At 33.8% G+C, this 6,774-nt stretch overlaps 1 protein-coding gene across 2 annotated transcripts in view; it reads right to left on the bottom strand.

The window, feature by feature from the left end:
- Nucleotides 1-6,774, bottom strand: part of tanc2a (tetratricopeptide repeat, ankyrin repeat and coiled-coil containing 2a) — a 247,990-nt gene that overhangs the window by 183,167 nt on the left and 58,049 nt on the right. For both annotated transcript variants that reach the window (XM_087244297.1, XM_087244298.1), the window contains exon 2: nucleotides 207-328. The gene's annotated coding sequence lies outside the window, so the exon portion shown is untranslated. The remainder of the gene's footprint in view (nucleotides 1-206; nucleotides 329-6,774) is intronic.

The following is a 6,774-nucleotide window of genomic DNA, read 5'->3' as shown; positions in this document are numbered from 1 at the left end:
TGAGCCAAGACAATTTTCTACTCAGGTGGACAATAAAACAAACAAATTGATATGAAATATTAATAACAAGCAACTTTGAAAGCATTCCTTTATGCGACCAACTAATTCACAAGACAAATGATCCATGTTTGATCCTTTACTGATTTTTGCAATATAGATAGAGAATCAACTCACCATCAACTCACCACAAGAGAGAATCAACTCACCATTAGAAGGGGGTACGGGGCCTCACGGCAAACCGGTCACAGCTATAGGGGCAGAGTTGGAATCGTTCTCCTGTGGGCAGAAGCCCAAGTCCCATCTCCTTATGATATAAACCTCAGCGGCTCTGTAGAAGAGACAAAAAACACAAGCAGCACATCAGAGGCATGATAACAAAAACAGCAACAGTCATTTTCCAGACCATACAATGAGCCAAACAAACTAGCATCTTGCTTTAGAGCCTATGTATAGCCTCACAAATCCCTCCGGCACCTTCAGTAGCATGTTTCCGAAGGCTCCTACAGTTGGAGGGGGGTTTATGTGTAAAGTTCATATAGTGCTGAAAAACATGGAACACTACACAAGCAATTTAATTAACACATAACGTGCACATTTACACGTGTCTGCACACACGGGAGCCCAGTTTTTCCTCTAGAGAGAAGATAAAGAGTGAGAGAAAAAAAAAAGAGAGAGGTGGAATATGAGAGCAGAACAGCTGCCAACTTCTTGATGTAAAAACACCACAGAGCAAACAGAGCATCAATTATCTGTCAGCATAGTTAGCAGTGTTTGCGAAGGCAAGAAACACGATCAGTATTGCTGGCATATTTTTCAAACCCTCCATAAATGTACCTATATATGTATATATATATATATATATATATACACAATTCACAGCACATTTTAGCTTCAATAGAAACTTAAACAATTATTACATTTTCCCCACAAATTTTGAACAAGCACAATTTGTTAATTAACAAAATAATAAGGGGATCATTTACTAAAGACTGTCAACATTTACTCTCTATTCTTTTACTATCTTAACACAAAAGAAGATATTATAAAGACAGCTGGTAGCCTGAGACTGTGCTGATATGAATATAATTAGTTTTTTAATCAATGGTTATAGGTTTTCTGCTTACTTAAACATATCTAATTTAGTGTTCAGCAAGATAAAAAACTCAAAAAGATTTGGAGTGACTATAAATAGTGAATGCTTTTTAATTTTTCAGTTTAAATCTCCACCAGTTATAGTAAAATACAATGTTATGCCCTCAGAAACGTTACTTTTACAATAGTGTAAGACATTTCTGACTTTACAAGGCGCATTCACACATATCCCATAATTCCAGACAACCACCAGCATATGTCACTTCGAAGACATTCTATGACCCGACAAATCCCAATTCAGCATGTTCAATTGGCAAGCTTTTTTGGATGCCAACAACTGTCAACCGACATAGTGCAATCTCACCTCTTCACCAAAATGCCAGTAACCCTGTCTATGCATTACAGGAGTACATTCACGACATTATATGCAACCAATTGGAAAAAAATTTAATTAAAATTGAAGCAGACTAGCTACCTCATATGCTTACTGTTCAACAGCTTAGTTCATGCAAAGCAGGGTAAGAGAAATTTTAAAAATAATCTAATAATAACAACAAATTAAACAGCAATTTCTCTCTCTTTTTTAGCCAAAATGCCTGATAGACTAAATGCTGTGCAATAAAATATTTTCCCTACTAGCAAATATTAATCTGACAAAAATAAAAAGAAAGAAATCGACCCCAATTATAAAAACAGACTTTAACGCACTATAACGCTATCACCAATGACCTAATCTCTAAAAGACAGATCTGACAAATTGGTGAATTGTACCTCTGACAGGGACAAGAGGGTTTAAAAGTTCTGCAAAACAGCTGCGGGAGAAGTATAATAATATTAAATATTAATAATATTAATTGATCGCAAGTTCTCAGTTTGTGATCATATCTCGGATATGTTCTGTTGATATATAATATTCATAGCTTGAAACAGATGGAAATTTGACTAAATTGTGCTGCTTTACAGCCCCCCCCACATGGCTTGATCTGTGCCTGGCATTTCTCCCCTTGGGTTTGAGGTTTTGGAAAAAGAAAACAATTCCATCACCTCGTCCAAACTTTTAGGATACCGGATATCAGATTTGCTCAATCCATATGCACAACACTTTTAGTTGTTTCCCTCACTCGAAAGCTTAACAAGCTTGCCTTGGTTACTAAGCCATGATTGGTTGTGGCGTTTTTTGGTTGTGGCTTAGTCAAGGGTCAATTGGGTCTGTAAGTCACAACCATTTAAACCACACAACAACCACCTAAACCACTCTGAACCTATTAACAAATAACTAGCAAAACCAACAACAAACTAGCATCGCACTCATAAGCACCACGTCTATATTCTTAAATATTCAAAGCTTTTTTGTTTAGAAAGTTCAGAAAGGTTGTTTAAATGGTCCTTATGCACATATAAACATTACATAATTAAGCAGTTCTTTATCTTCTAAGTTTAAAATCCTATGTCTCTGATGTAGGGTTGTCAAAAGTATCGTTTTCGTATCGAATGAGTTTATTGGTTAAAATATCCAAGATGGTGGCGTGTCCAGATGCAGCGGCTTCTAGTGGCCCTAAAAACAGTACTTTTATGTCTTTTTAGCCTGTCTTATGTGTATAGTTATGTATTTTAAAAATAGCTCATGTCCAGTATTGTGTTTGTATTTATGATTATTTATGTAGCATCGTTGTCCTGCGAAACACGACATTTTGTTCCTCTGTATGTCCACGCATGTAGCGAAATGACATTAAAGCTAGACTTGACTTGACTTCAGTCTAGGGTTTGTATAACAGCTTTGACTGACCAATGGCAGACAGGGCAAGGGTTTATGAATTTGGTGGATAAACACTCTAGTTTGTGATTCCTTTTTGATAGTAGTGGTGCAAAAAAAGTGTACAGAACTTCATATTTTCAGCTTTTCTCAATCTTAAATGCTTGTATTTTTCCAATAGTGCTCCTTCCAGACGGCTGTCGGAGGCACTGCTGAGCAGTAGGCAAACAACGTCTCATCTTTCAATGCTGATATACGGCCCTGTTAGGTGCATTGTGTGGGTGATACCTGAGCCCCCTTACAGCACAGAAAAGGGACACAGATACTGCAAAGCATAGCCAAAACATGAGGCCCGACAGAAGACATTACCTGCAGACCATCTGTGTGGGTGACATCTGCCAATAACATCAGCACCTTTGCTGCTTTTTTTCTTTTAAAAATAAGGGAATCTAGTCTATGAGACAGGTCAGTATTTCAAGATATGCAAATATCACAGTGGGTGGGAAATTTGAGTGGGAAAACCAAACTTTTTGTTCAATATAGCCATATGCTGTCTGGGCTTTTAGAAAATAAAACAGACTTAACAAAGAATCTACAGTAGCTGATTTACAGATACCCATATTGAAGTACCACATCAGAAACCAATGATGGAAATGCCAAATTTAGAATAAAAATCCTTTAATCCACTAAAGTTATGCTTGCTTGAGGTTTGAAAATGAGCTAATGTTCAATTTGACGTTCAACAATCAACTGTTTCCATTGAGCTTGTCTTGTTTACTACAGGTTGCTAAGTTACCAATACTACAGTCAACTGCTCTATTTGATGGAAACACAACTAATTCACTTCTTTTGTCAACTTTCAAAAGGTTTGCTTCACACTAGGATAATGGTCTACTTTCATGTTTTTCTAGGACTGACTAATTTTGTTAGAGTTTGTGTTGATTTTCAATTTGAATATTTAATATACTTACTTGCATGGACAATTAACAACATTAAATAATGCTCAGTGAAACAAACAAACATACAAATATATAATATAAATAAATAATAAATACAGTTAAAAATCATTCATTCATTCATTCATTCATTCATTCATTTATTCATTCATTCATTCATTTTCTTTTCGCCTTAGTCCCATTATTAATCTGGGGTCACCACAGCGGAATAAACCACCACCTTATCCAGCAAGTTGTACGCAGCGAATCCCCTTCCAGCTGCAACCCATCCCTGGAAAACAGCCACATACACTCATACACACACTCATACACACACTCATACACACACTCATACACACACTCATACACACACTCATACACACAGACTCATACACACACACTCGCACACACACACTCGCACACACACACTCGCACACACACTCATACACACACTCATATACACACTCACACACTACGGACAATTAAGCCTACCCAATTCATATGTACCGCATGTCTTTGGACTGTGGGGGAAACCAGAGCACCCGGAGGAAACCCACGCGAAGGCAGGGAGTACATGCAAACTCCACACAGAAACGCCAACTGACCCAGCGAAGGCTCGAACCAGCGACCTTCTTGCTGTGAGGCGACAGCACTTCCTGCGTCGCCTAGTTAAAATCAATTAATTCAAATGATTAAGAAATGGATTTAAAGAAATTATAAAAAAAAATAATTAACAATAATATATTATATATAAAAAATAAAGTGAGTAAAAATGCATAGTAATAGAATAACTATTATAAATAAATATATTTATGATCATTATATTTATGCAATTTTAATTTATTTATATTTTTAAATATAAATAATAACTACTAAAAACTATTAAAATCAAATATAAAATAAAAATAAAATATTTTATTATTATTACTAAATATTAATAATTAAAACATAAAAATGTTAAAATAACAAAAAAATATTGTTTTATAATTAATTAATATTAATAATGATTCAAAAAATAAAAATATTTTTTTAAGGCACAAAATTGCAAGGGCATAGAATTAGCAGTAACGAAGGTGACATGTCCCCATAACCATCAATTATTTAATTGTCCCATCATCGCAATCATAATCTCAACTTTCCATGCATGGTATTAAGTTAAACTAGTCTCAAATTGACAGATATAGTCTTTATTCTCAAATTGACTTATCAAACTACTATAATTACCTTACAGTATCTGTCCACATAACGTTGTTGAAATGCAAAGCTTATGCAAACACGTCTCTAAAGGCTTAAGTTATTATTAAAAATCAATTCCACTATGAGAAAATGTATGGGATTTGCATTTATGTAACGGACTGTTGCACTCTATATACAGCTCAGCAGCAACAGACATAATATCAAGGTGCAATTGTGTGTCATTACAATAAAACGCATTAAAACAAAGAGAGAGAGACCTACATGCTCTCAGCACAGTAATTTTCCATATGAGCATATGCATATACTTGTAAACATGAAAACAAATGGCATGCTTAAAGTGCAGAGCATATATTTACACCCACACAAACACACACGTCCCGGACTTAACACATTCAGAGCAACATGTAGATGAAGGTAATTGACAAAGCATTGCAGCCAAGCTTCAGCATTCTGATGACTACTCTTTCTCAGGTCATGTGCAGAATTTGACATTGAACGAAACTTTGACAAAATTCAGACAAATGAATAAGTAAACAATAATAATAACAACAATAATAATAACAATATTAATAACCACAATAACAACAACAACAATAATAATAATATTATTAATATAGTATTATTATTATTATTATTATTATTATTATTATTATTATTATTATGAAATTATTAAATGAAAAATAAACAATATTATTTAATTTAAAAATATTAAATTATTTAAAATTAGAAATAAATAAAAGTAATAACAATAACTATAAGAACTAATAAAATAAAATAAAAAAATTATTATAAAAAGTACAAATAAGATGGTCAAAAAATTCAATATGAAATATAAAATTGACAAATTATGTATTAATAACACATATAAAAACTTAAAAATTAATATAAATGAGCAAAAGTTATACAAACAAAATGACAAAAAAAGAAAATAAAAAAATTAACACAGTAAAAACTAAAAAAAACATTAGCAAAAATAAAATAAATTAGAAAATTTCCATCGTAGCTGTGCCAAATACTAACAAAATACCACATAGTACATAATCCACAAATTCCACAGACAAAACACCCACCTGGGGCATTGTCACACTTCCCTTTAGATGTAGGCTGCTTTTGCTTCCTCTCCTGTACATTTCATTCAGCATGAAAAACAGGTAATTATAAGTGTGAGCCGCAGCACTGATCTGATTATAGAAAATCTTTGATGCATACATTTCCCTTTTTAAGGAGAATGTGTGTGTATATCATAAAATCACCATGGTAACAAGACCAGCACACAATCAGAAAGCAAACAAGACCGTCTCCACTGATATGAACATTATGAAATGGTAAATATCAGGACAATCTTTTTTTCATTTTGTCCAGGTTTAAGTGCTATAATGAAGTACCTGATTACAAAGACACTCTTATTTCCTGCTCCTTGTGTTGTAAAGTGACCTTTTTATATATTGCCACTGCTTAATCTGCACATTTCCACCCACAGCACCAGTACACAAATTTGGTTTACTCTGAAGCACTGGAGAACGAGACATGGCCTTTAAGTATCTGATGGTGTGATCACCTTAGATAAAAATAATCAGTTTCACGTTGTCATGGTATTGTGATTAATGCTCTAAAATAAGTTGTTTTTACATTTCAAATATGGGTTAAAAAAACAATAAAAAAAACTTTTATAATTTTTTTTTGTAAATCATTGACTTCTCTCTATGTTGGTTTCAAAAACACAGAATAATTTACAACACATTAAAACACACACACACACACACACACACACACACACACACACACACACACACACAC

This window comes from Danio rerio, chromosome 3 (genome assembly GCF_052040795.2).
Source record: "Danio rerio strain M-AB ecotype USA chromosome 3, GRCz13ab, whole genome shotgun sequence".
Taxonomy (NCBI): domain Eukaryota; kingdom Metazoa; phylum Chordata; class Actinopteri; order Cypriniformes; family Danionidae; genus Danio; species Danio rerio.
Note: the sequence above shows the minus strand (reverse complement) of the source record. Positions and strands in the feature narration are given on the sequence as shown.